This window comes from Choristoneura fumiferana, chromosome 17 (genome assembly GCF_025370935.1).
Source record: "Choristoneura fumiferana chromosome 17, NRCan_CFum_1, whole genome shotgun sequence".
Classification (NCBI taxonomy): domain Eukaryota; kingdom Metazoa; phylum Arthropoda; class Insecta; order Lepidoptera; family Tortricidae; genus Choristoneura; species Choristoneura fumiferana.
In genome coordinates this window covers 17,974,298-17,986,061 of record NC_133488.1, presented here as the reverse complement: position 1 = coordinate 17,986,061, position 11,764 = coordinate 17,974,298, and the positions used below count along the sequence as shown (strand labels likewise).

Genomic DNA, 11,764 nt, shown 5'->3' with positions numbered 1-11,764 from the left:
GTTGATGTTTAAATTCCATTTGATTCTAAGCAAGTTCTGACTAAAACCTCAATGCTTATGGAAAGTATAATATTGAATGCTATAATTTTAATTTTGTTTCCGTAAAATATTATGTTTAATCGATTATTTGCAATAATGTCCAAAAGACGAAATCAGAGAGCAGCATTATTCGTATTATGCTGGTCACATTATTTTTATATTTGACATTTCATACTGTCACTTTTGTATCTTGGTTTAATAAATAGAGTATAGATAATAAATTATTCTTATGCTTATGTATGTAGACTAGCAATGAGAACGGCCTATAGGTACACGTGACCACGACCGCTCCAAGGTGGCCGAAACGTTGAGGAAATTTTGGCAATAGTTTGTCACGTTTTAGTCCCTGTACTAAAGAACTGAATTAGAACGGAGTTTGATAAATTCCCCCGGGACAGGGCGTCTGCAAAGTAGCAACGCAGGCGTAAACTAGTTTTCCCTACAATTAATTTCAATCAAGCTGAAAAAGCAATATCTTTTATTGTATACTGTAAAACGAAGAACATAAATACGGCGGGGATTTCTAAATTGTTAGTAAACTGATCCGTTGCTTGCAGAAGGCAAACGGATAGTCGTAAACAAATCAAGTTTCTAATTAAATAAAAAATATTGGAATTTATCCTGAAAAATGCAGAAAGTGATCTTTTGACCGTCAAAAAAAATTTTTATTAAAACTGGATTGAGGCGTGCCGCACAGCCAAAACATTGAGGACATGGGCAGAGGGCACATTATTACGTAATTTAGTATTAATATACATATTAGGAACATATCGCAAATAGAACTGAACTATAGTCTTAACCAACTGAATACTAAATGAATTTAAAAAAAACCGGCCACGCCCTAGGTAGGGTACCGTAGCCGTTACTTACGTTAATATTGCATTTTGTACGGAATTTTCCAAGTTTAGTTATATTTTATACCTTAGGCTGCTATTTACTCCTAAACTACCAATAATTTAACTGTTATAGTTTTCCTTGTAAATTGGATATATTTACTACCATATTAAATGATATTGTAACGGATAACTCACGTCTTCAACCGAGTTTAGCTCGACATGTTTCGGGCTATTTCGTAGCCCTTCTTCTCAAGCACGCGACTCGGCGGCTGCCACAACACGCACACTGCGCGCCACCGCTCTGCTCGCGCAAACAAACAAGCATGTTGAGCTAAACTCGGTTTAAGACGAGATTTATCCGTTACAATATCATTTAATATGAGTGAGTCTCACGGTAGTTTCATGTTCAAATTTACTACCATAATGAATTTTTTCAAATTTTTCAAACTAATAGTTTTAGAGGGGGACGCTTGATTTTAATGAAAATTTGCACTTTAAAGTTGAATATTTCGCAAACAGATCACAGAATCGAAAAATCGTCTTTACAAACCTCATATGATTTTAAAAGACCTATCCAACGATTCCCCACACCATAGGGTTGGATGAGAAAAAAAAATCACCCCCAACACATCTAGGGGAGGTACCCAAAAATATTTTTTTTTTGTACCATTTTGTTGGCATGGTCGCTACATATTTATAGCACGGTCTCTGAGCAAAGCCGCGGACGGACAGACAGACACGGGGAAACTATAAGGGTTCCGTTTTTGCCATTTTGGTTACGGAACCCTAAAAAGACCCCCTTGGTAGGCTCCGTTGCCACCAGAGATGTGGGAGGAATGTGTTTTTCATGAACCAATAGAAACGCTCCATTTACCTATCCTCGCACAGCACAACAGCTGAGCGGAGCGAGCGAGGCTATTTAAATGAAGTGTTTCTATTGGTTCATGAAAAACACATTCCTCGCAATACTTTCAATTGTATTTTGTTTCTTTTCTTGTGTACAATAAAGAGTTTACATACATACATACATTCTCGCACATCTCTGGTGGAAACGCGCCGCAGCCGTATGGATAGTACGGTACCCAATAGGTTCCCTCGTTGAATAGTGATGGCAATTCGTTGGGAGAATAACGTATTTTTAATTGGGGATTGGTTTCATTATTGGCTGTAGGATTAACTATCACAACTGATATTCTCTGTGAGCGTTATCATTTTTTAGTATTATGAATTTATGAAGTATTTTATTATTTTTTAAATGACAGACGTATACAATTTCTATATAGTTCATACAAGTATTACGTCCTACAAATAAACGTATTCAAAATGCGTCTTATTGTGGGTCAAACCTCAAAAATCGAATTTATCACACCTCCAGTGGATGAATTTACTTAACATACAGATTGGATGGCAATCAACCAAAGTATAGTCAACAAAAATATTAGTTTTTGAGCTGTTAAAAAAATAATTTACACTAGCTGTTGCCCGGGACTCCATCCGCGTAGGATTCGCTTAACGCAATCCTGCGGGAACTTCTGAAATTTTCCAGGACAAAAATTACCCTAATTCCTCGGGATTCAAATTATTTAATTTTCATCTACATCGGCTCAGCTGTTTAGACGTTAGGGTGTCAAACAAACAGATTTACAAACATCCACATTTATAATATTGGTGGGATGCTAAGACAGCTGCATTGAAGAGATATACCTCAGTGTACACAGGATGGAGGTACAGTCATCTGCAAATTCAAGAACAAAGAAAGGTAAGTTCAACGCTCCTATTATCTAGCAGCTCAAACAATCTCGGAGGATTGTAATAGCGCAAGACTTTGACGTCATTAGGAGGCTTGTGGGGGTCTTTGCCCTTCGAGCGAAATAATGATGGGCGAAGATGCCCCTTGCCCCTTGCAAAGGTTTGCAAAAATTTGTTATTTAATGATATATTTAATGAAAATGTCAAGTGAATGCGAAAAAGTAACAATTTTAAACATATTAGTTACTAGCTTTTGCCCGCGACTTCGTCCGCGTGGAATAGTAGGTAACTGTGGGAAGTATTTAATTTATTTAGGATACCTATTTTGCACTTTTATTAAGTGCCTAAATGCCAAGTTTCATGGTTTTATCTTCGACAGCGACGAACTTCCACCTTATAAACTTTCATCCCCTATTTCAACCCTTAAAGCCTCTTTTTCGCGATAAAAGATAGCCTATGTTCTTTCCCAAGGTCTATTCTATCTCTGTACCAAATTTCATCAAAATCAGTTCAGCGGTTTAGGTGTGAAAGCGTAACAGACAGACAGACAGACAGACAGACAAAGTTACTTTCGCATTTATAATATTATATATAGTATGGTATAGTATGGATTAACAGGTTAGTTGGTGCTAAGTACATTGAGGTCCGTTTGACAACATTGACATTTGTATCTTGCTTGTGATTGGTTTAAAAACTACCTAATCGAGCCAATCACAGCAAGAATTGTAACGTCAAACGGACCTCTTGACAATAAGACCACCTAGTAATACTTCGCCTATCAAGTAACCCTTATTACAAATAAATGCAGACTTACAAACGGACGGACATGCGAGTGATCCTGTAAGGGTTCCATTGTTTGAGGAACAAATAAGTTAAAGTCAAAATTTCTTTATTCAATTAAGGCTATTAGAAAGAAAGAAAGAAAAATGGCCCCAACAGTACCCCCACCAAACACTTAATCTAATTGAAATGAAATAAATATTCAAATTGAATGAAGTGTGTGTTGTATTAATTTTAGCGAAATAAGAGTGACAAAAGCTTTCAACAAAATTTATGATGATCATCATGATTTGATTACATAAAATATACTCCATCAAGGCATAGAAAATGGTTGATTAATAAGATAAATATAAGCTTCCTTATTATCTTTTCATTCCACTCAGTAATTAAGTCACAAATTAAGCTCTAAAGCGCTATGCGAACACTTAATGAGAGTTCAAGATTTTCTAAAATATTCATTGACAAATTAGGGAAGGGGATTAATATTGTCACCTTAGAATAAATTCGGATTGAATGAGGGCTATCGCGAATGAATTCGCCGCTAGAAGGCACTAGTGTAGCGTGAGGTCTCCGAAAGTCAAAAAATCCCATAGTTTTTGGGTGGAGCTACGCGGGTTTTTATTTATAATTAGAAATAATTTTGTGAATTATTTGCAATTATCTGAAATTAATTATGGCAATATGCGTTCCGGGGCATAAATGTCTGAGTTTTGAGACAGTTTTGGTCTTTCGGAAACCTTTTTCCTCCCTTTTTTCCGAACAAAACGGGGATATGCAAACTGTGGCCATGCTCGATATTTTTTTATGGTACGGTACAAATTAATTATATGAAACTACCTATTTGTGTACTAAACATGCATCTAAATAGATAGATCTAAATACAAAAACGAAACAAAAGTTACAACATATACAGAGATGTGAATACTTTTGCAAAAATGTACCCCAAGGTAGTCTTTGCAAAATAATCCTTTGAGAGCATTTTTAACTTTCCTTATGCTACACTGGCTTCCTTCTCTTAGCCACTCAATCTACTACTTTAGGCTACTTTATCTATTCTATAGTCTAATTTTTATCTCGATATTCCCACGGGATAGCGATAAAATCTCGAAATCACAGCCGCTGGGCTTAGACTCATGAAATTTGACAAGATTGTTTTTAATATAACGTCAATGAAAAATCGGGAATTCCCACGGGAATTTTTAAAAATCCCGAACTTTAAATTCAGCTTCTGGATGTCATGATTTACGTGTGCGAAACCGCGGAAGAACACTAGGGTGCTGTTTCACCATCCATTGATTAGCGTTAACCGACGGTTAAATGTGAGACGGCATCACACCTAACCGCCAGTTAACGCTAATCAATGGATGGTGAAACAGCCCCTAATTCTTGTATATTTATTTATTTCCGGTATCTCGAAAACGGCTCTACGTGTTCGTTATAAATTGCTACGTTGGTTTTCGGGGCCGAGCAATTAATCTAGCTTTGTTTTACCTGTTTGAGAAAACGCGTATTTTCGAGTTTTAGCCCTAGGGAATCTCGGTCGGCTCTGGTACCAGGTATATATATCTACAAATATTATAAATACGAAAGTTTGTGTGTGAGTATGTGTGTTACTTCTTTACGCTGAAACGGCTGGACGGATTTGGATGAAGATTAAAACATAGGATACTTTTTATCGCGATATTCCCACGGTAAACCGCTGGGCTTAGATTTGAGAAATTTGGTATGTAGCTGGACCTCAGGAATAACACATAGGCTACTTTTAATTCCGATATTCCCACGGGATAGGGATAATTTCTTGAGATTTCAACAGCTTGGCTTAGAGTTTTCAAATTTTGGACAGTTAACTCACGTCTTTAATCGAGTTTAGCTCGACATGCTGCATGATGTGCTGCGTCATCGGTGTATGTGAACGTACCTTTACAGAGCGATGTTGTTAGTGTTGTGTGCTACCCTACATTTGACAGTTGTAATGATGATGAAAACGCGGGTAGTTGTGTCAGTTTCGTCGGGTAGTCGCGCGAGCAGAGCGGCGGCGCGCAGTGCGCGTGTTGCAGCAGCCGCTGAGTCAGGGCTACGGATTAGCCCGAAACATGTCGAGCTAAACTCAATTTAAGACGTGAGTTATCCGGGTCAATATATTTAATACTAGCTTTTGCCCGCGACTTCGTCCGCGTGGAATAGTAACTTTGGGAAGTATTTAATGTATTTAGGATACCTATTCTGCCAATAACAGCACATAGAAACTTCTACGGTTTACTGAAAATAACCATTTCAATACATTGCTATGAGTATAAATTTTTTTTGTTCTTCCATCCATCCATGTTCTTTAGTAAAACATAATTATTTTGCGGGTAGCCACATTTTAGCAAAACGACGTGTATTCTACCCTGCCAACACAAAAGGACTCATTCTTCATAGTGAACTCTTGACACCTTACGTCCTTTATTGTAAGTTAGGAGGGTAGGATTATAATTAAGACGGCATTTTAGCTACACAGAGTTCCGATGAATATACTTATAGTAAATTTGTTTGGAATTCCGTAAGAACTTTCATCCCCATATTTTCAAGTAAATAGGTTGTAATTTAAAAAGCGCCAGAACGAATGTTTTTTAGGGTTCCGTTCCTCAAGAGGAAAAAATTGAACCCTTATAGGATCACTTTGCTGTCCGTCCGTCCGCTTGTCTGTCAAGACCCTTTATCCCGTAAACGCGCGGGGTATAGGTGAAATTAAATCCTAAACTCAGGTCAATAGTCCCGATAGCTGTGAAAAAATCAAACTTTTAAGTCAATGTAATCAAAAGCTACAGTCACTGATGTATTAAACTGGCTACAGTCATTAAAAAGGTGTTTTTATACAAATCGCCTTAACAGAAAAAGTTATAGCGCACTGCCGGCTGTCCTAGAAACTCGGAATTTGCATAAAGGTAGCTCTTATAGCACAATAAATAAGAAAAATCTGAAAATCATAATTTTTTCATGATGACCTCACATTGCGTACATTTTTCTTATAAACAATTTTTTTTGTTATAACCATCATAAAGTTTCATAAAGAACCACCGATTTATCTTCGACAATGACGATCTTCCATATAAACTTTCATTTCATCCCCTATTTCACCCCCTCTCAGGATGAATTTTAAAAAACGCGCGAACAAATATCTATTTGTCTCTTATCACGTGCCGAAATAGCAAGTTTAATAAAGATTCATCGATTTATCTTCGATAATGAAGACCTTCCATATAAACTTTCATCCCCTCACAGGTCGAATTTTTTAAAAAGCTCAACTAAATATCGACTTATTTCTTATTAAATGCCTAAATGCCAAGTTTCATGGTTTTATCTTCGACAGCGACGAACTTCCACCATATAAACTTTCATCCCCTATTTCAACCCCTACCTCTTTTTTTCGCGATAAAAATAGCCTATGTTCTTTCCAAGGTCTATTCTATCTCTGTACCAAATTTCATCCAAATCGGTTCAGCGGTTTAGGCGTGAAAGCGTAACAGACAGACAGACAGACAGACAGAGTTACTTTCGCATTTATAATATTAGTATGGAAGTATGGAAAGTATGGATAGTATGGAAGTATGGATTAAATGCCTAAATGCCAAGTTTCATGGTTTTATCTTCGACAGCGACGAACTTCCACCATATAAACTTTCATCCCTATTTCAACCTTTAAAAGCCTCTTTTTCGCGATAAAAGATAGCCTATGTTCTTTCCCAAGGTCTATTATCTCTGTACAAAATTTCATCCAAATCAGTTCAGCGGTTTTGGCGTGAAAGCGTAACAGACAGACAGACAGACAGACAGAGTTACTTTCGCATTTATAATATTAGTATGGATAGTATGGATAGTATGGAAGTATGGATTAAATGCCTAAATGCCAAGTTTCATGGTTTTTATTCGACAACGAACTATATAATTTCATCCCCTATTTCAACCTTTAAAGCCTCTTTTTCGCAATAAAAGATAGCTATGTTCTTTCCCAAGGTCTATTCTATCTCTGTACAAAATTTCATCCAATCGGTTCAGCGGTTTAGGCGTGAAAGCGTAACAGACAGACAGACAGACAGACAGAGTTACTTTCGCATTTATAATATTAGTATGGATAGTATGGATAGTATGGAAGTATGGATTAAATGCCTAAATGCCAAGTTTCATGGTTTTATCTTCGACAGCGACGAACTTCCACCATATAAACTTTCATCCCCTATTTCAACCCTTTAAAGCCTCTTTTTCGCAATAAAGATAGCCTATGTTCTTTCCCAAGGTCTATTCTAACTCTGTACCAAATTTCATCCAAATCGGTTCAGCGGTTTTGGCGTGAAAGCGTAACAGACAGACAGACAGACAGACAGACATACAGACAGACAGAGTTACTTTCGCATTTATAATATTAGTATGGATAGTATGGAAGTATGGAAGTATGGATAGTATGGATGTTGTTCATGACAAACCTCAATGAAGACCGTGATATAAATTTTGGGAATTCCCAGGGGAATTTCGAAAAATCCCGGAAATTCAATTGTAACTACCAGACCGAATAGTTTACGCGTGCCAAGCCGCGGGTAACCTCTAGTGTGTATTATATATCCTACTAATATTTATATTATAAATGCGAAAGTTTGTGTGCGTGTGTGTGTATGTTTGTTACTCCTTCACGCAGAAACGACTACTTTTTATCCCGATATTCCCACGGGATAGGGATAAAATCTTGAAATAACAACCGCTGGGCTAAGAGTCATGAAATTTGGTATGTAGATAGCTGGACATCTGAAATAACATATAAGCTACTTTTTATCCCGATATTCCTACGGAAAAAGGATAAAGTCTCGAAATAACAACCGCATACAGGGATTAAGGGATTTGATTAGTCTATTCTGTTTTGCTACGTCTCATCTTATTTTAACCGCACACTTAAATAAGGCTAATTAAATAGCTGTTGTTCATAATTAAAATTAATTTTCTTTTTAAGCGTCCTCTTAAATCCTCCTAATTTTAAGGAGCACGGGCAGGGATAATTAAAAGTACATGGTTAGAACTTATTCTCAAAGGTCCCCAACGAAGGTTTTCTCGTGTTTTGCCATATGACGTGGTCTACGTCTGAAGTTTAATTGAGACTATCATCCCAGCCTATATACGTCCCACTGCTGGGCACAGGCCTCCTCACAGATGAGAGGGCTTGGGCAGTAGCTCCCACACGGGTCCAGTGCGGATTGGGAACTTCACACACATCATTGAATTGCTTCGCAGGTTGTGCAGGTTTCCCCACGATGTTTTCCTTCACCGTAAAGCTCGTGGTAAATTTCAAATGTAATTCCGCACATGAATTTCGTAAAACTCAGAGGTGCGTGCCGGGGTTTGAACCCACGATCCTCTGCTTGAGAGGCCATAGGTCAAACCACTCGGCCACCACGGCTTGTTAATTTAGACTATAGCACAGACTATAGTCAAAGCATTTTATAAATGGGTTACGTTGATAGGCCGCCTTACACCTTCGATCATCAATACGTACTAGATTCAAGGTCACAGCTCTGAAAACGGCCAGAGAAATAAGAGCACAGATTTATTTTGTGCTCTTATTTCTGACAGTACGCGTCAACCACAGCCAACGTGCGGACGTGAATAATACCACAATTGTGCGTTTAAAAATTGCGAAAGCAACCACCATTACACTAAGGTTTCGGAAAGAATATCTTTCTTTAGGTAAGTACAAGTCAGTATTTCATTTAAAATACGTAAAAAATAGCAGTTAACATTTAAAAATCAATAATTTATTGTTTGGCCAACCATCTTGCCAATAATCGGCGGTTCTGGAACAAAAAAATCCATGGAGTAGTTCTCATTTTAAAATGTTTTCTTTTTTTTTGTACATTTCCTAGTAATTCTTTTTGCTGTGTAGAAAGGATATATATTGTCACGAAAGACAGATAAGAAATTTATGGGACTTACAAAAATTCAACTATTTATTGTCAATTTTGACATAACTGGAAATAGCCAAAGGCGTAGATTACAGAAAACGGCGATTCCCAAAGTGCAGGTATAGTTTCATAAATGTTTAAAATAATTATAAGATTAAGTGTGGTGAGATGGAGTAGAGGAGTTATCACTTAAGTCCAGCTATATTATTAAAGAAGTCGTAAAGCTTCAAGTTCAAGCCGTATACTATTTATAATATAACCGTTAATTGCAAATTCACGTCAAACAACAGAAAGTTCAGGCAGTGGTATTAATAGAATCGACGTCGTCAAAGCGAAATGTTGTCAATTATACATTTACTAATGGGTACCTTTGCACCAGGGACAACTGGAGGGGGCCTTTTTGACTAGCCTTAAGCTCTTCTCTTTGAAGTGGCAGGCCATATAGCACGGAGAACAGATGGCCGTTGGGGCTGGGTAGTTCTCGAGTCGAGACCGCGGATCGGCAAGCGCAGCGTAGGATGTCCACCAACGAAATGGACGGATGGCCTGGTTAAAGCCGCAGGTTCACGGTGGATGCAGGCCGCTGCCAACCAAAGCAGGTCTATGGTTGGAGGTCTATGGGGGAGGCCTATGTCCAACAGTGGACGTCCTACGGCTGAGATGATGATAATGTCTCCCAAAAATCGTAAAGTATCGGTCATAAATCGGTGTAAAATTATCGATTATTTAAATTGTTCGATTAATCGATTACTTCTCGGTAATTTTACATGGATTAATCGATTAATCGAATCGATATCGAACACCCCTAGGCCAAATTGCAGATCCGACTCTGTTAACAGGGATCGTCGACCTGTCGACAACGAGTGTACGCCGAAAGTAGAGCTAGGCGGGTGTTGGTCGGGTGCCGGGCGGCTCTAATGAGCTGTCACCTTAACACCGAGCTTTGTAAATAGGATGTTCGCAAAGGTCAATACATGTAAACTGTCAGATTATGAACCCTTTTCCGCATTAAAATATGAATGAAGTTTTCCAAAGACCTTTTGCAGTAGGTACGCCTCTGGGGGCAACACTGATAGATATCATATAAAATGTACTTATGAGAAGTATTTATACAGTCCATAGCGCGACTAAGTGTTTTGAGTTTGTTTCTACCCCACTGTGCAGAACAGTAAGGTCTATTATTATTAAAATAAAGTAGGTAGCTATTATATGATCATAATATAAACCTTTTGTTTCCGTCCTGTCCGGCTGTCTGTCTGTCTGGTTAGATTCTAACCGAATTCTATAGGAATTTTATTCAGGAAAATAGGGGTTATAAATTTAATGAGCATGAATGTGGGAAATTATCAGAATTATTTTTACTAAATATGACTCTGTTATAGAGATTAATTAAATGAGTTCAGCTAAAATGTTTTGAATATTTTTGTCTCACTGAATACCTACTTGACATTTTAGTGTATCATATCATCACCTAGCATTACATACGTCAAGGTCATAAAGGAATTAACCAGTTTGAAACCCAGAGTCCCTAAGCTTTACTATGAATAAAAATAATAGCTCAAAATGCTTTAATACTAAACCAAATAATTCATCTTTCATTACCTACTGCAAAATTCACGATCCAATTCTCAACCGACCCCTTTATTCCAAGTGTCTGCGATGGTCTTATCCCGTCGTCTAATAAAACGATGACTTGACTTTAGAATTATTATTTATGCTCAATTACGACAGCATACTCCAGTTTCGAGTGCTAGGTCGACAGCGTTAATGTTAGAATGTAAACAGATATATCTGATTTATGTAAGGCGCCTGGCAAGATTGTACGGACGCATGGCTGCGTACGTCAGTATTGCTCAGATGCGCACGGCAGGCGCTTGTGCCAAATTTTTCGATCGCAACCTGACCGATAATTCGAGTTTTCTCGTGAAACTTAGCTCAAAGGCGACATTAATGTATTCAAATATGATTGTGATATTGACAAAACTGTTGTGCCGAGTGCTGTGAACGATTTACAAGGATTTAAAGACTGCTTCAATATTTTAATTGGTGGATTTGGGCGAGTATTGCAGGGTAAGCTTTTACAAGAAGTATTCTTGTTGGAATTTAAAAGTTTTATTTGAACTGTGACAGAAGTTTTAATTTCATTTGTTTTTGGTTTGTAGAGTTCCGTAGTTCTAACAAGGAACCCTTGTACTTTATCCATACTTGTCTGCCTATCTGTCCGTTCGTCCAAGTTAGTTACCTACCAGAAACGTTAGTAGTTTTTAGAGAAAGCTCCAATGATAATGAAATAAATAATAATATATTCATTGATCGCGTTGTCAAAATTATTTTTCCTCGTCTAGTCTAGTGATTCTAGTGAGAGAAGGGTATCATTAGATATAGGTAGATCTTACGAAAACTATTGCAGCTTTTCCAAAATATTTTGATAAG

General features: G+C 37.5%; 1 protein-coding gene across 1 annotated transcript in view; it reads left to right on the top strand.

Annotated features, from left to right (window-relative positions):
• Positions 1 to 11,202: 11,202 nt before the first annotated feature.
• The window catches only part of LOC141437448 (uncharacterized), a 134,088-nt gene continuing 133,526 nt past the window's right edge, over positions 11,203 to 11,764 (top strand). The window contains exon 1 of the mRNA XM_074100823.1: positions 11,203 to 11,401. The gene's annotated coding sequence lies outside the window, so the exon portion shown is untranslated. The remainder of the gene's footprint in view (positions 11,402 to 11,764) is intronic.